The sequence below is a fragment of the Oncorhynchus nerka genome, linkage group LG16, assembly GCF_034236695.1.
Source record: "Oncorhynchus nerka isolate Pitt River linkage group LG16, Oner_Uvic_2.0, whole genome shotgun sequence".
Classification (NCBI taxonomy): domain Eukaryota; kingdom Metazoa; phylum Chordata; class Actinopteri; order Salmoniformes; family Salmonidae; genus Oncorhynchus; species Oncorhynchus nerka.
In genome coordinates, this window is record NC_088411.1 from 17,900,623 (window position 1) to 17,927,983 (window position 27,361).

Sequence of the window (27,361 nt, forward strand, 5' to 3'; positions counted from 1 at the left end):
ACCCAGATGCAGATGGTTCGAGTCACAGATATGTATTAAAATATAAGGGGCAGGTAACACGCAGGTTGAGGACAGGCAGAAGTTCTTTAACCAGATCAGAGTCTAAAAGGTACAGGGGGGGCAGGTAGGCTTGAGGTCAGGGCAGGCTGAATGGTCAGGCAGGCAGGCTCAGAGTTAGGGCAGGCAGAACAGGTCGGAACCAGGAAGGCTAGAAAACAGAGACACGGAAAACGACGCTGGTAGGCTTGACAAGACAAACTGGCAACAGACAAACAAAGAACACAGGTATAAATACACGTGGGATAATGGGGAAGATGGGCGACACCTAGAGGGGGGTGGAGAGAAGCACAAAGGTGGGTGAAACAGATCAGGGTGGAGTGGAGACAAGAACAAAGACAGGTGAAACAGATCAGGGTGTGACACTACTCTGTTTTGTGGATTAAAAGTTACAAATCAAATGAAATCAAATTGTATTTGTCACTTGCGCCTAATACAACAATGCGTTTCGGCCTTTCTAGGGAGTTTTTCCTAGCCACCGTGCTTCTACACCTGCATTGCATGCTGTTTGGGGTTTTAGGCTGGGTTTCTGTACAGGACTTTGTGACATCAGCTGATGTAAGAAGGGCTTTATAAGTACATTTTATTGGTTGATTGCTTACTTACAAACCCTTAATCAACAACGCAGTTCAAGAAATAGAGTTATGAAAATATTGACTAAATAAACTAAAGTAAAACATGTCATAAATAATAATAACGAGGCTATATACAGGGGGTACCAGTACCGAGTCAATGTCTGGGGTAAAATGCGATTATGTTATAGGCCTACAATAGAAACGCCAAGGTTAAGCTAAAGAAATGTAAATAACTCCTGGTCATAGTTTGAGGGTTTTGGCTAGAAGAAATACAGCTTTTGCCAGATTTGACTTTTCATAGCAGGTTAGGAGAACTTAACCTACGCAGCATATTAGGATCATTTAACGTAGCAGGTAAAGATTATTAGGTTAGGAAAATGGTTAGGGTTAGCTAAACTGCAAACATTTTCTACTTCTGAAGTTAATTTGACAAAATCTGTATCTGGTCTAAACATGACCGAGTTTGAGAGGCAAACACAGAGGTAAATTGAGGGGCACAAGGTTTATAATGGGTTATAGGTAAAGCTAATTAGCTCATTTCAGGGGGTAGGACATGTTGTAGTCTAAGTGTTATTTATGCCTAAATAATGATTCAACCAGATATTGATTTGGTGATGTTTATCATGTGTAATGTAGCCTCACTAAATAGGCCTATGTATAGGTCTATACCTTTTCATGTCATTATGGACGTTTATTCTTTATTTTTGACTTGGCCCATACCAAAGAAAAAGTGAAATGTAAAGAACTGGCCAAATAATATATTTCCATACAAATCTATGTATTACAAATACATCTAGAAATATATGTCACGTATTAAAATATATTTCAAATGGAATAAAAATACATTATAGACCCTATGCCTACCTCACATGCAATGTCTTGACAAAAAACTTTAAGTGATGCATACTGTATGTAGCACCTGTAGTCCACATCTATTTAAGTAATTGGTTTGATTTCACATTGGTATTTCTAACCACATCACTTTCTTCTTTGCATTCCATCACATATTGGTCATCCTAATGTTAAAAGAGAAGACGTCACTCCCCAAGCCTACATACCAAACAGAGTAATGACGTCTCTATTTCTCACGATTGCCCTGCTGGCTACCGCCACAAACCTATTTTCAACGCTGTCTGAAGATTGAATGACTCGGACATTTGGCACGGCTGTTTCCGTGAGTGTCGAGCGCCGCTTAGTTGAACTGTCCGTGCTATTTGGGATCCTTGGGACGTCCATACCCCCCATTGAAGTTGACATTTAAAATTGTTAAAGTAATGGTTACGGTTAGGTAAGGGTTAAGGTTATGTTTAGGGTAAGGGTTAAGGTTCTAGGGTAGGGACGTCCCAAGGATTCAGAATAGCACTCCGTTGAACTGCTTCGAAACATCTTCATGGACTTTTGAATTAAGTGCAAATGGCAGTCTCGCTTAGTCGCTTCACTCCCGACAGCTCCACTAGAATGCAACAAAGAGGTACCCCCTTACCATCAGGTTCCCACAGGTATTTCTTTGTTTTTATACAAAAGTTACTGCTATATAATAAATATTCAATGGAATGCGTAATGAAACAAACGTCTATCTGTGCGCGTGATGAGCAGTGTTTTGGGAGTAAATTATCAGTGAAATGGGATCTCAGTTTAGGATTTCGGTTATTAGTGTAACGTTTTATTTCACTTTTAGAATATTAAATATGACAGTAAAAGCGTGCGCAATTCTGACGTCACACATAAATGTAGAAATACATCAAATCATAAGCGCAGGACTATTCGATTTTTATGTTAGTGTGTCTGACCCATAGAGAGGGGAGAGTGGGGTATGATGACACTTACTCTTTTTTGTTTTACTTTCATCATCATTAGGTTAAGGGAAATATGGTATTCTTTCTAACAAAGATATCTACATATATTTCAGGATGGTGTTTATCCCTGGAAATAATCAGAAGTCATGTAACGTTGTCCAAAAAAAGTGGTCTCTTGGCACCATTTACAGGGTAATTTGAGTTAAGGGACAGTGTAAATTGAGCCACCTTGGGTGGTTGACGGTGTTCTGTGATGGTGCTGGTAGGTCAAAGTTTAATTCATGGAATGGGGGTGTGGTATACTGGACAAGTAACTGCCAAAATAACGGAAACACTCGAGTCATTGAGGGATATAACATACAGTGCCTTGCGAAAATATTCGGCCCCCTTGAACTTTGCAACCTTTTGCCACATTTCAGGCTTCAAACATAAAGATATAAAACTGTATTTTTTTGTGAAGAATCAACAACAAGTGGGACACAATCATGGGACACAATCATGCTTTAAACTTCTTCACAACAGTATCTCGGACCTGCCTGGTGTGTTCCTTGTTTCATGATGCTCTCTGCGCTTTTAACGGACCTCTGAGACTATCACAGTGCAGGTGCATTTATACGGAGACTTGATTACACACAGGTGGATTGCATTTATCATCATTAGTCATTTAGGTCAACATTGGATCATTCAGAGATCCTCACTGAACTTCTGGAGAGAGTTTGCTGCACTGAAAGTAAAGGGGCTGAATAATTATGCACGCCCAATTTTTCAGTTTTTGATTTGTTAAAAAAGTTTGAAATATCCAATAAATGTCGTTCCACTTCATGCTTGTGTCCCACTTGTTGTTGATTCTTCACAAAAAAATACAGTTTTATATCTTTATGTTTGAAGCCTGAAATGTGGCAAAAGGTCGCAAAGTTCAAGGGGGCCGAATACTTTCGCAAGGTACTGTATATAGAAAGCAGGTGCTTCCACACAGGTGTGGTTTCTGAGTAAGTGAAAGTGAAAAAAAAATACAACAAAATCCCTCTATCTGCTCCTTCATTTTTAAAGAAATGAATTTGTTCAAAACTGTTAAACTATTGTCTCTCTCTCTCTCTCTCTCTTTGACTAAACTTCTCACCACATTGTATGCACTGCAGTGCTAGCTATCTGTAGCATATGCTTTATGCACTAGATTCATTCTGTGATCCTTTGATTGGGTGGACAACATGTCAGTTCATGCTGCAAATGTCACGCCCTGACCGTAGAGATCTTTTTATTCTCTATGTTTGGTTGGTCAGGGTGTGACTCGGGTGGGAAACTCTGTTCTGTGTTTCTCTGTTTTGGCCGGGTATTGTTCTCAATCAGGGACTTCTGTCTATCGTTGTCTCTGATTGGGAATCATACTTAGGCAGCTTTTTTTCCTTTTGTATTTTGTGAGTAGTTGTCTTTGTTAGTGGCCTGTATAGCCCTAGTAAGCTTCACGTTCGTTTTTGTTGTTTCTTGTTTTGTTGGCGACATTTATAATAAAGAAAAATGTACGCTCACGACGCTGCACCTTGGTCCGGTTATTTCCACGACGACGGCGATCCTGACAGCAAGAGCTCTGATAGGTTGGAGGACATCCTCCGGAAGTGGTCATAATTACTATGTAAGTCTATGGAAGGGGGTGAGAACCAAGAGCCTCCTAGGTTTTGTGTAGAATTTAATGAACTTAGAGGAGTACGGAAACTAGACCTTCATTGCAAAACAGTGTGTTTTAATCAATAACACAATAAATTAATTTTACTTTGTGAAAATATTTTTGGGGCACCTAACTTGCTTTTTCCATGTTGTTTCTTCCTTCACAGACTCCATGAAATGAGGACTTATTTTATTTGGTCACATGATTCATTTTGTGTATGGGTTCCTAGAAACAAGAAGTGGCCCAACTAACCCTTTGGCTCAATTCTCCCCTAGGGCCTGACCTGTGTTGTTGTAGTGTGAGGTAATAATATTATGGTAGAAAATGCCTTTGAAAGTATCCATGGAGAACAGATGATATGAGAGAGTACATTGGATTGTTAGCTGAGTTGACGGTGAAATAACCAGGTCAGGTTACAACAGGAGTCTGCTGAGGGGAGGATGGCTCATAATAATGTCTGGAATGGAGCTAATGCAATGGCATCAAACACATGGAAATGTGTTTGATGTGTTTGATACGAACAGAGGACTGAAGTCACGTCTCTTCATATACAGTATGCAAAGAGATGAGATGGCAGTGCGTGTGGTTTGCATGGTTTATAGTAGTGAGTTATTAAAGTAGGCAAATGGGTGTGAAGGCTTTCATCTCTCCCCTTTAGGCCCTTACTGAAAAGGAAATTGGACATAAAGCTGGTGGATAATCATGTTTCTGATGTGTGTTATGGAACAAGGCTACAGTAGTGAGTTAAATTAAAACAAGTGAATCCGGTTACTGATAATCGAAAGCAGCTGCATGATTCCCCACAAGCAGACCAGGACAGAGCTAGAAGCTAGTGGACACTGAGAGGTCTAGATGTTTGTTTTGTCTGTATATTTGTTTGCACAAGCCTACTTTATAGTCTGTATATGGTATAGGTATGTTTATGTATAATTGTATACATGTTTGTGTATCGTACTGTGCATTTGTGTTATGTAGGCCTAGTATGTGTAATCTATTCGTCTGTCAGTGTGTGAATTGTATATGTTAGATGTTAACGATAATTACAAATGTACACACACACTATCCTCATGCGGACCTAATTCATTTCCATTCAAAATCCTATTTTCCCTAAACGTTAACCTATAACCCTAACAAAAAACCCTAAAGCTAACTCCTAACCTTAACCACTAATCCCTTACCCGAACACTAATTGAAACCCTAACCCTAAAACAAACCCTTAAGCTTAAAATAGCCTTTGTCCTTATGGGGATGTGGGAAATGTCCCCACGAGGGAGAATTTTCCTAGTTCTACTATCCTTGTGGGGATCTTTTGGGGATTTTAGGTCCCCACAAGGATAGAAGAACACACACACACACACACACACACACACACAGAAGATGCCTATTTGGGAAATAATTACTAGTTCTGTAGCCATAGAGAACATAATGCATTTTTCTTTTGTTGACTCATGATCCACGAAAGTACTGTGATGTCAGAAATATATAGGATATCTTGCCTCTGTAGGTTCACAGAGACCAAGGTCAGTGTTTATAGGCATTTCCAACACCCCCCCTTATCCCCTGTTTATTGACTCTGAATAGACCAAATCAATTAATCTGTAATATAGCTAACAGTCATGTCCTGGATAAACTTTCCTTTCAAAACATTTGGATTCAATTATCATGGGGATATGATATCCAAACAAACTGCTTTTGCCTATTAATAAAGTGATTGCACCATGCAATATGAGCTAACGCTGCGCATTCAGATATTTTCATAGCTTAAGAATTAGTTGACTTACTATTATGGGCAAAACACGATTTAGAACAATGACACAGTTACTGTTTGTTTTTGCTTCCAAAGTGTCCTGGTTCAAACTGCCTTCTGGGTATTGTTCTGTAATCAAATACAGATCCAGTTTTGGGATTACATGTTGTCAATGAAGAGACGCTTGGCTGTCGAAGTAGGCCTTAAAAAGCTGACTAGTTGGAGCTTGTGACAATGATTCCTTGATATGGGGCTGTTATGTATCAAAACATGTTTCAGTCTATAACAACAATGGGCCCTGATCACAAAATAACTTTCAGACTGTCAGAGTAACTTGCTTTTGGACACATTCAGTCCCATTCAACAGCAGCTCATGCACATTACTGTAACTTTGACAGGAGTTGCCATTGACGATGAGGAAAGGGGGAAACGGTCCAGAGGAGCATTGGCCAGGGTGATAACTGAAGAGGCCCTGTGGTACATTGAGGAAATGAGCGGACATGACAATGTGTTGTGTTTCAGATAAAGCCATGGTCCATGGCTTCTGTATGTAAACAGAAAGCAGGGTGTAAAGATTGAGGCGGGTCTCTGGCAAGTGGTGGTTCTGTCTTTCGCGGATGACAGCTGGTAACAACCGAGCTGTAGTGGAGAGGTTGGTGTTTTTGTGTTGTGTGCATGTTTGTTTGTTGCTCTGTCTGATTTCGACAGTCTCCAGTGGCCCAATCCCCTCCTGGGGTTTGTGTTTTTGATTTAGTGCCCACAAATTCCTCTCAGTTGAAGTAACAATATTGTTGCGCTTCACGTTTCCCCCTCTGAAATCCAGCAGAGGCCATAGAGAGGCTTGATTTAGGCTGAATATCACTGAGAGGTACTGTAAGCCATTAGGGCCTGGAGTCGTTTTTATATTGGATATATTTGGGAGCTGGAGATGGCTTTGTTAACTTCAATGTTCCCTATCTCTGGCCCAGATAAAAGCAGCTTTGGACGGAGGAGAAGTCACATCACAGAAGTTTTATTAGCAGACAGATCATTTAAATGGAGTGAATGCCATTTCAGTCATCGGGGCTTAGGCTGAGTGCTTCACTAATGTTTCATAGGGCTCTTTCTTGTCACACACAGTTTATCATCATATTGGAGACATAGCTGACTATTGGGTAGAAACTATTAAACAAGAACCACCCTGCCAGAATGACTCTGACAGTAGCAGTCTATTTTATTCAAACCTGCAGGAGGTCTCTGTTAGAGGAGGATGAGCTAAGATCTGAACAATGCACAGAAGTGTGTTTTAACAGCAATGTGACTGGCAGGCAAAGTTATGCACACAGTGACCTGCAATGAGTAGTAACACACCTTGCATGTTCACTCTACATCCCATCTATGTACTAATTTGTCAACAGGCCTAACTTACCTGGTAGATAACAGTTACATTTATCCATTTAAGTGACCATAGTCACTAGGCAGGGCTTTGGCTGTTACTATTGGTCAGTCAAAAAGTTGCTATTTTCCCGAGGAAGCCTGTTTTCCCTCTGGTTACCATGCCTCCAATGAAAGAAGCACCGGCCCGTTTTTATCAACCTCTGATAACTGTCTGTCTTTGGCTTCTGTCAGAGACACTCTCATTCATTTAATACCATTTTTTCTGAGATCATGTTTGTCATATGACGTGTAATCACGTTGTAATTGTTGGTTAAATACCATGATTAACACAGAAGTGTGTATTTCAGTTATGCAGAAGCAGGGCCAAATGTAAAACATCTGTTTTTGACTGGTGATCTGTGCTTAGTTTTAATCTGTATCGTGTGAGGTACTGTCAATTTGATTCACTATCTCACGCGCACATACTGGACCTGCAGTACATACAGCACATTTAAAACATGATAGAACTGCTCTTTCTCTAGAACATGTAGCACATTTAAAGGGAACGTAGGTATATTGTCAGAAAAACACAGAAAAGGGAGGCCATAAAGCCAGATACATGTAGATGGAGCCATCTACAGTAGATCATGCAGCTGGTTTCATAAAGCACATATGAAGATTGAGATTCTTTAATATTTGTGTGAATACGATCACTTTAGAGGTCTCATTGTGAAAGTGTGTTCAGCCAAGCGCTAAGGGTTTTGGTAGTTCCTCTTTTGGGTGAATGTTGTCCTTGACTCTTGCAGGCAATTATTGGACAGTAAACTCAGGCTTGATATCTCTTTCAAATAATAAGATAAGTGTTTTAAGGAAATGCTACAGGTAACTGCCAAAATAAAGGAAAGACTTGAGTAAATGAGGGATACAAAGTATATTACATGTCAAGGACTCCAGCCACCCTTGTCATAAACTGTTCCCTCTGCTACCGCATGGCAAGCGGTACCGGAGGGCCAAGTCTAGGTCCAAGAGGCTTCTAAACAGCTTCTACCCCCAAGCCATAAGACTCCTGAACACCTAATCAAATGGCTACCCAGACTATTTGCATTGCCCCCCCTCTACGCTGCTGCTACTCTCTGTTATTATCTATGCATAGTCACTTTAATAACTCTACCTACATGTACATATTACATTGACACCGGTTCCCCCGCACATTGACTCTGTACCGGTACCCCCTGTATATAGCCTCGCTATTGTTATTTTACTGCTGCTTTTGAATGATTTGTTACTTTTATCTCTTACTTTTTGGGGTATTTTCTTAAAACTGCATTGTTGGTTAAGGGCTTGTAAGTAAGCATTTCACTGTAAGCTCCTACACCTGTTGTATTCACATGTGACAAATAAAATTAGATTTGATATTGAAAGCAGGTGCTTCCACACAGGTGTCATTCCTGAGTTAATTAAGCAATTAAAACATCCCATCATGCTTAGGGTCAATATATACAAATATGATCAAATATATTGCGAGCGTACCAAGTAAATAGGCGTCACTCTAAAGCGGGAAGGTGGAATAAACGAGTCAGGAGTAGGTTTTCTTGATTGAACACAGTTCTCTATTGAGGGCATTTTGTCAACAAAAACATTCTAACATAATCAATGAAAAATCTTCCAAGGAAAAACACACATCTTCTCCAGATGAAACAAGAACACAATAGGATTATCTTTAAACTACAACAAACATAAATCACGGGTTTGTCACCGTCTTAGTGGTTCTTCCAGCACAGCTTCTCTCTCTCGGTGGCCATCTTCCAGAGATAGTTTTTCCTCTCTGCTGGTTCCATTCGCTCTTTTATAGGGGAAGGAGAGTATCTCATTAGTACTGTCAGCTGTGCTTAATTGACTCTGGTTACCTTGTCTCCCATGCTTTGTTGGGCTACTATCCATGAGCCCAGCCTGCCCTCTAGTGGTCCTTCCACATACCTTCCCCCCCAGGACCGAACCGGAGGGTCGGGCGCCAGACGCACCGTCTTGGTAGCGTCGGGACAGCGCGTCTGCATTCCCGTTCCTCGATCCGGCCCTGTGGATGACATGGTTTTTGTCTTTACAACCGTTCTCGTTCCATCTGGCTATTCTGTTGTTATGGTTTCTCTTACCAGCCATCCACGTGAGGGGCGCATGGTCAGTAACTAATGCAAACCTCCGACCCAGTAGGTAGTACCGGAGATAATCGAGGGCCCACTTGATGGCTAAGGCCTCTTTCTCTACGGTCGCATACCTCTGCTCCCGATCGCTGAGTTTCCTACTAATGAAGAGAATCGGCTTTTCTGCTTCACCTTTACCCTGAGCTAGTACGGCCCCGAGCCCTGTATCCGAGGCGTCGACCTGCACAATGAACTCTTGTGAGAAGTCCGGAGCCTGTAGAACGGGATCAGAACACAGGCCATCTTTTAGCAATTGAAAGGCCTCTTCCGTCTCGTCTTTCCACTCTACCTGGTTTGGCAGGTTTTTCCTGATGAGGTTTGTGAGGGGGTTGGCAATGGTTGCATATCCCGGGATAAAACGGCGATAATATCCTGTTATCCCTAAGAAGGCCCGAACGTCTCGCTTGGTCCGGGGTCGAGGCCAGTCACGAATTGCCCTGGTCTTCTCTGCCTGCGGGCGTATTTTCCCATTCCCCACGGTGTACCCCAGGTATTCCACTTCGGACAGGCCCAGGCAGCATTTATTTGGATTGGCTGTCAACCCTGTGGCTTCCAAACTCACGAGCACCGCCCGTAATCGCAGGAGGTGACTATCCCAGTCCTCGCTGTGGATGACCATATCGTCTATGTACGCCGCTGCATACTCTTGATGGGGCCGTAGAATGGCATCCATGAGGCGTTGGAAGGTTGCAGCGGCTCCGTGCAGTCCGAAGGGCATCCTCACATACTGGAAAAGCCCCTCTGGGGTGGCGAAGGCAGTCTTTGGGCGATCCTCCGGAGCCACCGGCACTTGCCAATATCCCTTCGTCAAATCCAGGGTAGTGATGAACTTGGCCTTTCCTAAGCGCTCCAAGAGTTCATCCACGCGGGGCATGGGGTACGCATCGAATGTAGAGATGGCATTCACGCCCCTAAAGTCGTTGCAGAGTCTCATACTACCATCGGCTTTGGGGACCAGGACTATGGGACTGGACCACTCGCTCGTCGAGGGCTCGATCACGCCCATCCTCAACATCTCCCTCACCTCTTTCTTAGCGATGACTCGGCGAGCCTCAGGAATCCTGTAAGGGCGGATATGCACTTTCTTGCCGGGTTCAGTGTGGATATGGTGGAACAGGACATCTGTTTGTCCTGGGAATGGAGAGAATATTCGACCAAAGTTCATAATCAGCTTGTCTAGCTGTCTTGACTGCTCCGGTAGGAGAGTTTGGCCACGGCGCACCTGTGGTAGAGCCTCTTTTTTTTCTTTGCCCTCCAGGGCCATCAAAGCCACCTCCTCCTCTCGTCCATGGTACGTCTTCAGCAGGTTTATGTGATAGAGTTGGACCTTCTTCCTCCTGTCAGGTTGCTTGATGAGGTAATTGACCGGTGAGACCCTTTTCATTACCTCGTAGGGCCCCCTCCACTGCGCCAGCAAGCGATGTTCGGCCGTGGGCACAAGCACCATCACTTTCTCTCCCACGGTGAACTCACGGGGGGGGTCGCGGACTTATCATAGGCCCGGCCTTGGGTCCTTTGGGCCTTCTCCATATGCTCCTTGACTATGGGCCACACTGCTGACAGGCGGTCTCTCATCAGGGTAACGTGTTCTATTGTGGATCGAAAGGGGCATGGTTGGGTCTCCCAGGTCTCCTTGGCTAAGTCGAGGATTCCTCGACAGGGTCTGCCATAGAGCAATTCAAACGGAGAGAATCCAGTGGATGCCTGGGGTACTTCTCGCAGGGCAAACATTAAGTGTGGGAGAAGCATGTCCCAGTTTTTCCCGTCTCGGGACACCACTCTTCTCAACATGCTTTTAATTGTTTTGTTCAAGCGTTCACACAACCCATCTGTTTGAGGGTGGAATATGCTTGTACGTATCTGTTGAACCTGATATAACCGACACAAGTCCTTCATCAACCGGGACATGAATGGGGTTCCTTGATCGGTTAAGATAGTCTTGGGAAGGCCCACACGAGAGAACATCAGGAATAACTCCTTGGCAATTCCCTTTGACGACATGTTACGCAGGGGTATGGCCTCCGGGAACTTGGTAGCGTAATCTATAACCACTAGGATGTACTCGTGTCCTCTGGCGGATTTTGGGAGGGGTCCTACGAGGTCCATAGCTATGCGTTCAAAGGGAGTCTCTATGATGGGGAGAGGAATCAAAGGGTTACGTAGGTGTGGCCGTGGGGCTGTACGTTGACATTGATCACACGTCTTACAATACCTGGCCACATCTCGGGTGACACGGGGCCAATAGAATCTCTGCATGATTCTGTCAATATTCTTGTCTCGTGCCAGGTGTCCTCCTAGGACGTGGGAATGGGCTAACTGTAGAACTGTATCCCTGTATGGTCTAGGCACCATTAGTAATTCCTGGTTTTCCCCCCTTCGTCGTACGACCCAGTATAAGAGACCCCGCCTGATTGCATAGTAAGGAAGAGGGGGCTCACCTGATCCGTCGACGTTCCTCCCGTCGATCACCTTCACCTTCCTCATGGCCTCCCTTAGGTCTGGGTCTCTATGCTGCGAGGTGCCGAACTGTCCCTTTAATTCCTGGGGCAGGTCAACCTCAGTAGAGGGATGTGGAGGTTGTTCCACATCCCCATCAGGGGGGACCGAGGAGAATCCCTTCCAGGTTCCCTCCTCGGATGGAGCTTCAAATATATCCCTTAGTGCCTGGTTGCTCCTTCCTTCCTGCGTTGTGTATAACCCTTCACAGGTGTCTTCATCGGTGGTTTCCTGGAATATCTGTCGTTAATGTTGGATCGCTATTTCTTCCTCTGCTGTAGAGGACGAGGACTCGGCTACGTCTCCTTGTAGTACTACTACCTCGGGCTTGGAGTTTCTCTTCTTTCTTGTCCCCCTTCTTCCCGTGCATAACGTCATCTGCCGAAGCTCCTTATATAGGGGACAGTCTCTCCCGATCAATAATGGCACCTTCAGCTTGGGCACTTTCCCTGCCCTGACTGTACACCTTCCTTTTGGAGTGAGAATAGGCAGATTCACAGTGGGGTAATAGTGGGTGTCTCCATGGATACAGGATACGGCTACTTTGTCTGGTAGCAGTGTTGCGGAGGTCACCATCCGCTCCTCTACTAACGTAACCATACTTCCCGAGTCGAGAATAGCTACCACATCTTGTCCTTCAACTCGCACCGGAATCTCTGAGGCTGGGGCTATCTCTGCTAACCAACAGTGTTGATCCTGCCCCCTCAAAACGGGATGGGTGGGGGTAGGCAGTGACGACTCTGTGACCATGGGCTCATCCTTGCTAGGACATTGTGGGGCATAATGGTTGGGAGACTGACATTTATAACACCGACCCTGCTGTGTGGTGGCTGACTTCTCCCACCTCCGGGGGGGGCTTGGACGTTTCGGTGGCGGGCGCGCCGGGGTGAGTCGTGGTACGGGATTGCAAGACTCCTTCCGTTCCTCCTTGTCACTTTTTAACAACTCCCCTGTAGACCGATATGTTTCCACCGCCTGGGCTATGTCGTCGGCTGACAACGGGTTGGCTTGCCCCACAACCCTTTTAAGTCACTGGGTAATTCTCTCAATATCTTGTCCACTACGAGAGTCTCTATCACATGTCCTACTCCCTTTCCAGGTTCTAGCCACTGTTTCGTCAGTCGTATTAAGGCGAAGATCTGGGCACGGACGGGTTGATCAGCTGTATAGGTCCATTGATGGAACTTTACAGCCCTATCTCTGGCAGTCAGCTGGTACCGGGACAGAATCTCGGTTTTTAGCCGCCCATAGTCCGCAGCTTCGCGGGAATCCAGGTCAAAATAGGCTTCCTGAGCCACCCCGGTCAAAAGAGGAGCTAATGCGCTAGCCCATTCTGTGGGCGGCCACTCTTCCAAGGTGGCCGTCCTTTCGAAGGTCATTAGGAAGGCCTCAATATCATCCTCCTTGGAGAGACGAGGTAAGATGGCGTGAGCAGCCGCTCTTGGCCTAACTCTAGGTTCTTCTCGTCGACTCAGCTGTTGTTGCAGGAGTTCTATGGTTGTCTGCTGTGCCGTGATCAATTGTTGTAGTAGGGTGTTATCCATCGTTCTTGAATGGTTCCTCCGGGTCTCCTGGAAGAATATTGATTTACTCACTTCTCCTTGTGTCACTCGTCCACCTAATGCCCGTATCCTCCACCAATGCGAGCGTACCAAGTAAATAGGCGTCACTCTAAAGCGGGAAGGTGGAATAAACGAGTCAGGAGTAGGTTTTCTCGATTGAACACAGTTCTCTATTGAGGGCATTTTGTCAACAAAAACATTCTAACATAATCAATGAACAATCTTCCAAGGAAAAACACACATCTTCTTCTCCAGATGAAACAAGAACACAATAGGATTATCTTTAAACTACAACAAACATAAATCACGGGTTTGTCACCGTCTTAGTGGTTCTTCCAGCACAGCTTCTCTCTCTCGGTGGCCATCTTCCAGAGATTGTTTTTCCTCTCTGCTGGTTCCATTCGCTCTTTTATAGGGGAAGGAGAGTATCTCATTAGTACTGTCAGCTGTGCTTAATTGACTCTGGTTACCTTGTCTCCCATGCTTTGTTGGGCTACTATCCATGAGCCCAGCCTGCCCTCTAGTGGTCCTTCCACAATATATAATATTTTAGTTCACAACTTGTTTAACACTACGTAGCGTACATCACATACTAGCAATTTTGTGTAATGTACGTGTCGATTAGATCTTTGACACTCATTCATTTAATACCCTCAAGTGTTGATGTTTCCTCCTCTTGACTCTCCATCCAATGCACACAACTGTGGGTGGCTAACTCGCTAGCAATAGGTTATATCATGGGGAGCATAGAAATAACGTCTGCCCATCAAGATGAAAATACTAATAATTCTTCAATTAGTAGAATGATACAAATATTATATATAGAATATTTTAGTTCACAACTTGTTTAACACAACATAGCATACATCAAAATCTAGCAATTTTGTGTAATGTGCGGGTCAATTAGATCTTAGACATAATTGACATATGTATCCAATTATGATTTCAAAGTTAAGGCGATTGATTAAGCTATACATTTTCCCGTGATCATGTTTGTCATATGACATGTAATCATGGTGTAATCATTGGTTAAATACTATGATTAACACAGAAGTGTGTATTTCAGTTATGCAGAAGCAGGGCCAAATGTAAAACATCTGTTTTTGACTGGTGATCTGTGCTTAGTTTTAATCTGTATCGTGTGAGGTACTGTCAATTTGATTCACTATCTCACGCGCACATACTGGAACTGCAGTACATACAGCACATTTAAAACATGATAGAACTGTTCTTTCTCTAGAACATGTAGCAAAGGGAACTTAGGTATACTGTCACCTAAGAAATAGGAGTACTTTAGTCAGGTTGGCTGGGTGCAGTTGAATATTTGTGTTTTTATTAGCATGATATAAACTCTCATAGGAGTATTCCCCTTATCCAGAGTAATACGTAAATTGCTTAGTATACTTGTTCACTTAGCCTATGTTATGCACATTCACAGTAGCAGGACGGTACTGTGGCCATAGAAAACAGCTAAATTGTATTACTGAGTGTAGATCAAGACAGGAACTGATACAATGAAACAATTCACTGTCTGTTTCAAAAAGCTTCAAATATTTATACTCTCCTTCTCGCAGCAACCACCTCTGAGGTCAACTGAAGTGTGCAAGTCTCTCTTGTACTAAGGAGTTGTGAATGAGACTGCCATTGCTCCGGTCCAGAACAAACCTCACTGGACACCTCAGGCAGAGGGAGACTTCCCCATGAATGGAGCCCCTGCACTCCAGGAGTCTTTGCTAAAACAGAGAGAGCGACCAGAAGACTACAGCCTGAACCAGCCCTTTGGCTTTCAAACTCAATTAAACTTCAAATATCTTTACAAATAACAGACTGCAATCATCTGAGAAAGAGAGTGAGGAATAAGCATCAGAGACACTATTGAAGCCAGACTCTGGTCTGGCGGTAAGACACCCATACACAGTGAGCCTGCCCCTGCTGTCCTCCGATGGAGACCCCGGGTAGAGCGAGACGCTGCTGCAACGTTACAGGTATGTCTTAATTATGTTTTAGGGTTATGATCTGTTTATTTCCAGTCATAATACACACCAAAGAAGATTGTCTAGTGTCTGTATTTGTCTTTCATAATTCTCTAGGCAAGTTCAGCAAAGTTATATGGTATGTAATTAACACTTTTCATATAAACATTTTTAATATTAAAGTATTTACAGCAGACGTTTAGTACCTAATATGGACATTGACATTCATTGAAAAGGTGGTATTTTGATAGGGGGGATAAAACATTGGAAATAAGCTTCAAAAGCCCCCGAAGTGGAGATATAGGCTCCTGCCAAGTTCAGCAACACCTTTACAAGCTTTAATACGTTTATTCTGCTACTGTGCGCAACATGGTTTAAGTTGTCATTATGGATTGTTGCAGCTGAATCTGGTTAAGACTTTGGCGGGTTTGTGACAAGGCTTAAAGGGATTGAGTTCATGAGAAGTAATCCACATTCGGACTGAGATGCTTAAGAGTATTTTACCCTTCCCTTGGTTAATTCCAGGTTTCTTGACCTACACATTGATACCTGCACTAAATATTTGCTACTGGTTTTTCGAAGACATCAAAGGCTTCTACTTGTGCCGTGAGTCTCTTTGTCTATGTGTACTTTTTTCTTAGATAGTGGATCAACCACCTCTGGCTGAACTATAGTAATCCCAAGCAGTCACGGCACATATGATCTAATGTCAGGTGTGACATGATGACATGATATTTTGCTTCATAATGACTTTAGCTGTATTTACATGATTACATTATAGTCATTTAGTAGATGCTGTTATCCAGAGCGACTTACAGGAATAATTAGGGTTAAGTGCCTTGCTCAATGGCACATTGACCTAGTTGGCTCTCGGATACGAACCAGCGACCGTTCGGTTACTGGTCCAACGCTCTTAACCGCTAGGCTACCAGCTTCCCTATTTACAGTTATACCTGTTATTATGGAAATGATATCAATCAGAAATCCTAGATGGATTCATGTGGTTATATTGTGTAAAATCTTCTCTTAGGTTGTCTTTTGTGACTCTAATGCCAAATACTTATGGTATTTAAACTCAACATAAACGTCTTACCGATTTGATTTAGAATTATTCTGCCATTCATGTCAATGTGATGTCACGTTTCACCGAAGCTGTTTGACACCAATGCTGATAAGGTCATGTTCAGCATCAGTAAAAATCGTCCACTAAACTACAAAGTGGCAAACACTGATAAGGTCTCTGGAGTAAAACCTGATAAAGAAACTGTGGCAATAAATACAGCTTTATTGGCCTTATCGAGATCTAGCCACTGATCATCAAGACCTAGAAAAAGACAGGAAAGGGAGAGGGGCCATAAAGCCAGATATATGGGGCCATCTACAGTAGATCATGCACCTGGTTTTGTAAAGCACATACAGTTGATGTCGGAAGTGTACAGTACATACACAGTACATTAAAACTCATTTTTCAACCACTCCACAAATTTCTTGTTAACACACTATAGTTTTGGCAAGTCAGTTAGGACATCTACTTTGTGCTTGACACAAGTCATTTTTCCAACAATTGTTGACAGACAGATTATTTCACTTATAATTCATTGTATCACAATTCAAGTGGGACAGAAGTTTACATGCACTAAGTTGACTGTGCCTTTAAACAGCTTGGACAATTCCAGAAAATGATGTCATGGCTTTAGAAGTTTCTGATAGGCTAATTGACATCATCTGAGTCAATTGGAGGTGTACCTGTGGATGTATTTCAAGGCCTACCTTCAAACTCAGTGTCTCTTTGCTTGACATCATGGGAAAATCAAAAGAAATCAGACAAGACCTCAGAAAAAAATTGTAGACCTCCATAAGTCTGGTTCATCCTTGGAAGCAATTTCCAAACGCCGGATGGTACCACATTAATCTGCACAGACAATAGTACACAGTATAAACACCAGGGGACCATGAAGCCGTCATGCCTCTCAGGAAGGAGATGCGCTCTGTCTCCTAGAGATGAACGTACTTTGGTGTGAAAAGTGCAAATCAATCCCAGAACAACAGCAAAATACCTTGTGAAGATGCTGGAGGAAACCGATACAAAAGTATCTATATCCACAGTAAAACGAGTCCTATATCGACATAACATGAAAGACCGAATAGCAAGGAAGAAGCCACAAAACATCCTTAAAACAGCCAGACTACAGTTTGCAACTGCACATGGGGACAAAGATCGTACTATTTGGAGAAATGTCCTCTGGTCTGATGAAAGAAAAATAGAACTGTTTTGTCATAATGACCATCGTTATGTTTGGAGGAAAAGGGGGAGGCTTGCAAGCCGGGGAACACCATCCCAACCGTGAAGCACGGGGGGCTGCATCATGTTGTAGGGGTGCTTTGCTGCAGGAGGGACTGGTGGACTTCACAAAAGAGATGGCATCATGAGGCAGGAAAATTATGTGGATATATTGAAGCAACATCTCAAGACATCAGTCAGGAAGGTAAAGCTTGGTGGCAAATGGGTCTTCCGAATGGACAATGACCCCAAGCATACTTCCAAAGTTGTGGCAAAATGGCTTAAGGACAACAAAGGCAAGGTATTGGAGTGGCCATCACAAAGCCCTGACCTCAGTCCTATAGAAAATATGTGGGCAGAACTGAAAAAGCGTGTGCGAACAAGGAGGCCTACAAACCTGACTCAGTTACACCAGCTCTGTCAGGAGGAATGGGCCAAAATTCACCCAACTTATTGTGGGAAGCTTGTGGAAGGCTACCCAAAACGTTTGACCCAAGTTAAACAATTTAAAGGCAATGCTACCAAATACTAATTGAGTGTATGTAAACTTCTGACCCACTGGGAATGTGATGAAAGAAATCAAATCTGAAATAAATCATTCTCTCTACTATTATTCTGACATTTCACATTCTTAAAATAAAGTGGTGATCCTAACTGACCTAAGACAGGGAATGTTTACTGGGATTAAATGTTAGGAATTGTGAAAAACTGAGTTTAAATCTATTTGGCTGAGGTGTATGTAAACTTCTAACTTCAACTGTATGAAGATTGAGATTCTTAATATTTGTTTGATTTCATCCTTATTGTGGCCTTATTGTGAAAGTGCATTCAGCCAAGCGCTAATGGTTTTGGTAGTTCCTCTTTTGGGTGAATGTTGTCCTTTACTCTTGCAGACAATTATTGGACAGTAAACTCATGCTTGAAATCTCTTTCAAATCACAAGAGAAGTGTTTAAGGGAAATGCAACAGGTAACTACCAAAATAAAGGACAGATTTGAGTAAATGAGGGATACAAAGTATATTGAAAGCAGATGCTTCCACACAGGTGTCGTTCCTGAGTTAATTAAGCAATTAAAACATCCCATCAAGCTTATTGTCATGTTTAAGAGTTTCCGCTAAATGATAAAAATGTCCAGTTGCCCATTTCTTTGGCTACCATGGCTAAAAGAACAGATCTCAGTGACGTTGAAAGAGGGGTGTCAAAGGAGCATTGGGCGTTTACAGGGTGTGCATGTGTGTGTGTGTGTCTGTCAGTCAGACACCAGATCTCAACTCACTTGAACGCTTATGTGAGATTCTGGAGTGACACCAACATCAACAAAACACCAAATGATGGAATTTCTCTTGGAAGAATGGTGCCACATCGCTCCAATAGAGTTCCAGACACTTGTAGAGTCTATGCCAGGGTGCATTGAAGTGGTTCTGGCAGCTCTGGCAGCTCGTGGTGGCTCAACACCCTAACACACTTTATGTTGGTGTTCCCTTTATTTTGCCAGTTACCTGTGTGTTACACTTGTGAACAACTGACATTAGCAACAAGGTACTATTAAGCTGTTAAATGTTTATGGCACCTCTTAAGAATTAATATTTGAAATGGTTTTATCTCTTTGATCAAACAGTGTTTCCTTTATAAAAATTAATGTTTGCCTTTTCTAATGCCTTAGAATTAAACAGACAATTTGAACTGGTGACTAAAAGCATACTTGGCGTTATGATTAAATAGCTCTTGTCTAAAGATATGTCACAATGTAAGATTGAGTAGAGGGATGTGATATCTACAGATGAAAATGAGCCTTGTTGCTGACTCTGGCACGTTTACATTGAGGTTGAACCTGAAATGTTGATTAATGTGCACTGTCCGTTAAACGTAGTTTCCTTTCCAGTCTGACACACTCATAGTTGTAGGTGTGAGTTGTGAGTGTTCTGCCTGGGTGTTCTAAAATCACTGTCCGTTAAACGTAGTTTCCTTTCCAGTCTGACACACTCATAGTTGTAGGTGTGAGTTGTGAGTGTTCTGCCCGGGTGTTCTAAAATCACTGTCCGTTGAACGTAGTTTTCTTTCCAGTCTGACACACTCATAGTTGTAGGTGTGAGTTGTGAGTGTTCTGCCCGGGTGTTCTAAAATCATTGGCCGAGGAATGTACCTAAACATCTGGTCCCAGTTAAATGGACAACATCACCACTATCAGATATGCTGTAAATATTTTAATCAAAGAATGCTCTAAAAACAACATTACTCCATGTTTATAGCGGACTTGTAAATATGATAGTTAGTTTACATGAAGATAAGACATACACTGTCCGCACAACCTACTCTAACATTCTCTGATAGATATTTTAGAACTATTTTTTATTTTTTATTATGCTTGTTGTAATGAACTACTACAGAATTGGCATATGTTGTAATCTAACTGATACATTTGTTTTATTTTTTCTCCACTTTGGCAGTAGGTTATGGATTCTGACTGATTGGACGAGTGTTGTAATGCAACATTCTCCCTCTGTAAGAATGCAGTGAGCTCACACATCACACAGATGTTTTCAATCAATATTTGTTGACACAAAGCACCATTAGTTTACTGATCACATTTGCATAAACATTTTGCGATTTTCTTATTTACCTTGCATGTTTTCTAAATTGGTTTTCGTACCGAGTTTACACACAGTGGCCCTGGAAGTACAAACATGTGTAGAACATAAGTACTATGGGGCCTAAGTACCAGCCACACACAGAAAACATCAACGGCATCCCGCCCTAAACAGCCTGCATTCCCCACCAATGACTTGCGCTCAACAAAAGTAAACAAACAGTCTATCTGGTCTGTCTGTACGAGTTGTGGTGAAAGGGGATCATCTGTTTGTTGGACACCCCAGCCCCATGTAAACAAACAATACAACTGGCCTAGTGAATGTGAACGAATGTCCAATGTCAGAATGGGGGGCTTCCCATGTTTACTCTTTCCAGCGTTGCACCTCCTAACAGTTTACATGGAGGAAATACTAGTGTCTTGGCTATTTACTTCAGCGTTAGTGTGTAATTACTTGACAGAGATCAATAAAGGCTTGCTTGACAAATGCTTGGCAGTTTTATGGCAAGCAGTTTTTTCTGCTCAGAAGTCAATTTAGCTCCCTTACAAGAACTCGTAACAAAGCTCCCCATGTTATGTAATTAAAAACACTGGTTTCCATGGATTACAGAAGCTTAAAGCTGGAATCCTTAATGGTGAAACTGCCGCGTCCGTTTGCGCTATTACAACAACAAAGAAGTTACTGCAAACAACGAACACAGATTTTCCCCCCTCTGGCTTCATTGCACGTGCTATAGAACAGAAGCATAGCAAAACCATTTTTACCTGGATGCGTGATGCACCCCACCTGTTCTTGTCAACAAAACAACAATAACAACGGCTGTGGGGCGGACAGTGCTGCTATTGCCCCCTGGTGCAGATTCCGTCTTTAAATGTCAATATCTTTAGCTGTCTCACATCGAACGATCTCATATAGATTGAAGTCTCCCAGTTGTCTTTTTTTTAATAATACAGTTAGCTGTTTTTGTAATTTCATCAGTAACTTGCTGTATTAATTGACAGTATGATACTGTATAAACTGAATACAGTAGATTGCCATAGAATGCACAGTAAAATACCGTAAATGTGTTTTACAGTATGTTATGATGCATTATGGGAAAATGTTGTGGGTGGGGAAAGAGTCTATGTCTCATTAACCTATTTTAAGGTGCGCCTTATAAGAGGCTATATTTGTTGCACCTGTTAGTGAGAATGCTATACCCCCGCATAGTACGTGAAAATACTGTATTTTAGGAATTCTACAAACCTTGTCCTGAAACTCTACAACAGGGTTCCCCAACTGAATTTGGCCCACAAAACCAGCTCCAAAAGATTTTAATGTTGGAAATCTGTTAACAAGTATTCCCACGCATAATTAAGAGACGTGATTGTATACAAATGTAAGCATTATTACGTTTTAGTCTAATATTATATCTGTTTGAGCATCTCGCGGTCAATTTGACATCTACAAATGACGTTTAATTATGTTCCGGACCCCCAACCATCCGCTCAAGAAAGAATTGGCCTGCGGCTGAATCTAGTTGATGATCCCAGCTCTACAGTAACAAACTGGCCAATTGCTACCAGTAATTTACTGTAATTCAGAATACACTACCATTCCAAAAACCTTTTGAAAACTATTGGGCACATGGTATTGTTGTTTCTCATTCATTAACATATTTTGAGGCATATCTTGTAAGAAGCTATATTTGTTGCATCAGTTAGTTAGAGTGCTGTACCAATTTAAGTGATATGTGGTAGTAATTCTCAAACAATGACATTTATATTGGTTGACAGATCAGAGTGGCAGCAAGTCTCAAACCTTTAATGGTTGAATGGTTAGCCATGTTCTTTGATCTGTTTTGCCCTGTAGTCATTGTCTGTTTAGACGCCTTTATTAAGGTCTAAAGTGCAAGTGAAAAAACATCAAATATAATTTGGTATGCTGTAATATGTAATTAAATATTCCCTATTAGCAATTGCAGATTTTATTTTCAATACAATTTAACAGTAAAGTACTGTATTACTGTTTTGTTATATACTGTATTTACTGCAACATATTGTAAACTATGGCGCATTTTGGTGAAATATTGTGGGAGGAGAAAGAATCGCTGGCTCATTAACATATTTTAAGTGGCTATATTTATTGCACCCTCATGAAGCTGGTTGAGAGAATGCCAAGAGTGTGCAAACTTGTCATCAAGGCAAAGGGTGGCTACTTTAAAGGATCTCAAATATAAAATATATTTTGATTTGTTTAACACTTTTTTGGTTATTACAGGATTACATATGTTTTATTTCATAGTTTTGATGTTCCACAAACCCTTGAATGAGTAAGTGTGTCCAAACTTTTGACTGGTACTGTACAGTTGAAGTCAGTAGTTTACATACACTTAGGTTGGAGTCATTAAAACTCGTTTTTCAGCCACTCCACAAATTTCTTGTTAACAAACTATAGTTTTGGCAAGTCAGTTAGGACATCTACTTTGTGCATGACACAAGTCATTTTTCCAACAATTGTTGACAGACAGATTATTTCAGTGGGACAGAAGTTTACATGCACTAAGTTGACTGTGCCTTTAAACAGCTTGGACAATTCCAGAAAATTATGTCATGGCTTTAGAAGCTTCTGATAGGCTAATTGACATACTTTGAGTCAATTGAGGTGTACCTGTGGATGTATTTCAAGGCCTACCTTCAATCTCAGTGCCTCTTTGCTTGACATCAAAATCAAAAGAAGATTTTTTTTGTTCGTCCTTGGGTGCAATTTCCAAATGCCTGAAGGTACCACGTTCATCTGTACAAACAATAGTACGCAAGTATAAACACCATGTAACCATGCAGCCGTCACTCAGGAAGGAGATGCATTGTCTCCTAGAGATGAACGTACTTTGGTGCATATCATTCCCAGAATAACAGCAAAGGACAACAGCAAAGGACCTTGTGAAGATGCTGGAGGAAACCGGTACAAAAGTATCTATATCCACAGTAAAACGAGTCCTATATCGACATAACCTGAAAGGCCGCACAGCAAGGAAGAAGCCACTGCTCCAAAACTGCCATAAAAAAGCCTGACTATGGGTTGCAACTGCACATGGGGACAAAGATTGTACTTTTTGGAGAAATGTCCTCTGGTCTGATGAAACAAAAATAGAACTGTTTGGCCATAATGACCATCGTTATGTTTGGAGGAAAAAGGGGGAGGTTTGCAAGCCAGGGAACTCCATCCCAACCGTGAAGCATGGGGGTGGCTGCATCGTGTTGTGGGGGTGCTTTGCTGCAGGAGGGACTGGTGCACTTCACAAAAGAGTGGGCATCATGAGGCAGGGAAAATGATGTGGATATATTGAAGCAACAACATCAGTCAGGAAGTTAAAGCTTGGTCTTCCAAATGGGTCTTCCAAATGGACAATGACCCCAAGCATACTTCCAAAGTTGTGATAAAATGGCTTAAGGACAACAAAGTCAAGGTATTGGAGTGGCCATCACAAAGCCCTGACCTCAATCCCATAGAAAATGTGTGGGCAGAACTGAAAAAGCGTTTGCGAGCAAGGAGGCCTACAAACCTGACTCAGTTACACCAGCTGTGTCAGGAGGAATGGGCCAAAATTCACCCAACTTATTGTGTGAAGCTTGTGGAATGCTACCCAAAATGTTTGACCCAAGTTAAACTATTTTAAGGCAATGCTACCAAATACTAATTGAGTGTATGTAAACTTCTTACCCTGTCACGCCCTGACCTTAGAGATCCTTATTATTCTCCATGTTTGGTTAGGTTAGGGTGTGACTCGGGTGGGAAGATTTTCTATTTATTTGTGTTTTTGGCTGAGTATGGTTCCCAATCAGAGGCAGCTGTCTATCGTTGTCTCTGATTGGGGATCATATATAAGTTGTCATTTTCTTTTGGGTTTTGTGGGATCTTGTTTTCTGTATAGTTTATTTTACCTTACAGAACTGTGCACTTTCATTTTTGTCATTGTTATTTTGTTTTTGTTGTCATCAATAAAAAGATCGATGTACGCCTACCACGCTGCACATTGGTCCGGTCATTCCACAAACGAGAGCCCTTAACAGACCCACTGGGAATGTGATGAAAGAAATAAAAGCTGAAATAAATCATTCTCTCTGCTATTATTCTTTCATTTCACATTCTTAAAATAAGGTGGTGATCCTAACTGACCTAAGATAGGGAATCTTTACGAGGAATAAATGTCAGGAATTGTGAAAAACTGAGTTTAAATGTATTTGGCCAATGTGTATATAAACGTCCGACAACTGTATAAAGGGACAGATCAGAGGGGTATTGTGTGTTTGGAAGCCTTTGTTTAGGCCTCTAGAAGTGCAAGTGATATAAAACACCTATTATTTTTTAATATGCTGTAATTTTCAAATATCTACAGATACCTGCTTGCTCTAATCCCTTGTAATTACAGTAAAATACTGTAGAAATAATATTCTTACGGCTTATAGTTACTTTTACTGTATTGCACTGTGTTTCATTGCTCTGGCATGGAGTTACCGTGAATATCTTGTATTGGCACTATCCAGAGACCGTCAGACATATATCATAATCTTGTTGTGATTACAAATATTTTGAAGGCCTGAACTACAACAACATTTTAAGTAACGGTTACAAAAAGTTTTACTTGCTATGACTGTGATATGTGTTTTCTGTCATCAACCTTGGTTGAATGCGCAGACTAAGTTGTTAAGGACAAAAGCACCTGCTAAATGTAATATAAAAATGTAAACTTGCAAATAGCACTGGGTAATATATCGCTGCATGTTTAATTCCATTAATATTCTGTACATTTGATTACAGTAAAAATGGATTACAGTAGCTGTACTGTACAATAAATTAGAGTAACTTTCTGGCCAATTTCTGTCAGTAAGTTACTGCACATTTTTACAGTAAACGTTTTACATTATCGATATGCACTTGTATACTGTTATCTGCAGGTATGACAACACCTCATATAAATGGATTTAGACAAAGAGTGAGGAGAGTCAAAAAGAGAGAGAGTGAAGAGAAAGCAGATGAGGGAGAGAGAGTGGTGGAAGTTTCAAGAGAAACAGAGAGAGAGGAGTTGGGGAGTTGCGGGGGGGGGGGGGGGGGTATGGAAATTGAGAGTTCGACATGGTCCAGGCCCCTGTCAGCCAGGAAAGGTGAACATGCTCCATCTGCTCAGGACAGAGAGAGGGATGGAATGGGTCATATGGCCACAGGACAAGTCTCACAGTGTACCTATCAAATCAAAACAACTGTTTGGAAACAATGTAATAACAAAGATATTATAAAGCAATAGTTGTTCTCTACAATAAGTTGGTTGTCTGGTTGTGTCATTTTTATGAGTGAAAACTGATAGAAAAATGATAAAATCCTTCATTTATCCCCTCGAAAAACTGGAGAAGCTGATTTCAATGCCAAGTCTTGGGGAGCAGCTCTTAAAAAATACCTTTTATATGTTCAAACTGTCATTTCAGACCATTCACACCTGAATCATCCCTGTCTTGGATCAGATCAGGCGTCTCAAGACCGACTTAAGGATTCAGGCAAAAAACAAATGTTGTTGAACCAAGATCGATTTAATTGTCCTCTCTCTCTCTCTCTCTCTCTCTCTCTCACCATCCTCCCTCTCTCCCTCTGAGCCATCTCACCCCTGTAGGAGCCTGGAGGGCTTTAGTACCCCATCCCAACATTGACCACTCGGATTAATGGCTGTTTTGGCAACAAATGAGCTCATGGCTAATTGGCTGAGCTGATGTTTCCTGCTGAATGCTACCTGGTTCCATTGTGGCCGGCGTCATGGCTGGCCGCTTCCAGCCGAGGCTCAGGCTGGTAATTGAGCAGTCGTTTAACCGTGCAGTGGTGGGGAAGTTAGAGGAAGAACCTCAGCCTGTCATTTGGATAAAATGATAATGGAAGATAATGAAATTACAGCTTTTTAGTGTTGGAAGTGCATAATCCTTTCTTGAAAAAGTTAAAGAAACTGAATTGACCAGATCAGGGTTTACTTGTACATTTCTACAGTAAGGGGCGTAGAGCTCTGCATACAGTCCCAGAAGCCTGTTTGTGGTAGGTGAAAGGATTTCCTTGGCAGCCGTGAAGTGTTACAGCTTGACGCACCGTTTACCCTGAGATCAAATCAAACGTTATTAGTCACATGCTTCGTAAACAACAGGTGGGGAGTAACAGTGAGATGCTTACTTAACGGGCCCTTCCCAACAATGCAGAGAAAAAAAAGCGAAATAACAGAAAAGTTAAAAAACAAGTAACTTGCAGTGGGGCAAAAAAGTATTTAGTCAGCCACCAATTGTGCAAGTTCTCCCACTTAAAAAGATGAGAGAGGCCTGTAATTTTCATCATAGGTACACTTCAACTATGACAGACAAAATGAGAAGGATATCCAGAAAATCACATTGTAGGATTATTAATGAATTTTATTTGCAAATTATGGTGGAAAATAAGTATTTGGTCACCTACAAACAAGCAAGATTTCTGGCTCTCACAGACCTGTAACTTCTACTTTAAGAGGCTCCTCTGTCCTCCACTCGTTACCTGTATTAATGGCACCTGTTTGAACTTGTTATCAGTATAAAAGACACCTGTCCACAACCTCAAACAGTCACACTCCAAACTCCACAATGGCCAAGACCAAAGAGCTGTCAAAGGACACCAGAAACAAAATTGTAGACCTGCACCAGGCTGGGAAGACTGAATCTGCAATAGGTAAGCAGCTTGGTTTGAAGAAATCAACTGTGGGAGCAATTATTAGGAAATGGAAGACATACAAGACCGCTGATAATCTCCTTCGATCTGGGGCTCCACGCAAGATCTCACCCCGTGGGGTCAAAATGATCACAAGAACGGTAAGCAAAAATCCCAGAACCACACGGGGGAACCTAGTGAATGACCTGCAGAGAGCTGGGACCAAAGTAACAAAGCCAACCATCAGTAACATACTACGCCGCCAGGGACTCAAATCCTGCAGTGCCAGACGTGTCCCCCTGCTTAAGCCAGTACATGTCCAGGCCCGTCTGAAGTTTGCTAAAGAGCATTTGGATGATACAGAAGAAGATTGGGAGAATG

At 42.1% G+C, this 27,361-nt stretch overlaps 1 protein-coding gene across 5 annotated transcripts in view; it reads left to right on the forward strand.

Annotated features, from left to right (window-relative positions):
- Positions 1–1,797: 1,797 nt before the first annotated feature.
- The window catches only part of myocd (myocardin), a 149,137-nt gene continuing 123,573 nt past the window's right edge, over positions 1,798–27,361 (forward strand). For 4 of the 5 annotated variants that reach the window (XM_029684913.2, XM_029684915.2, XM_029684918.2 and 1 more), the window contains exons 1-2: positions 1,798–2,131; positions 15,025–15,435. The gene's annotated coding sequence lies outside the window, so the exon portion shown is untranslated. The remainder of the gene's footprint in view (positions 2,132–15,024; positions 15,436–27,361) is intronic. The other variant, XM_029684919.2, reaches the window with a different exon arrangement.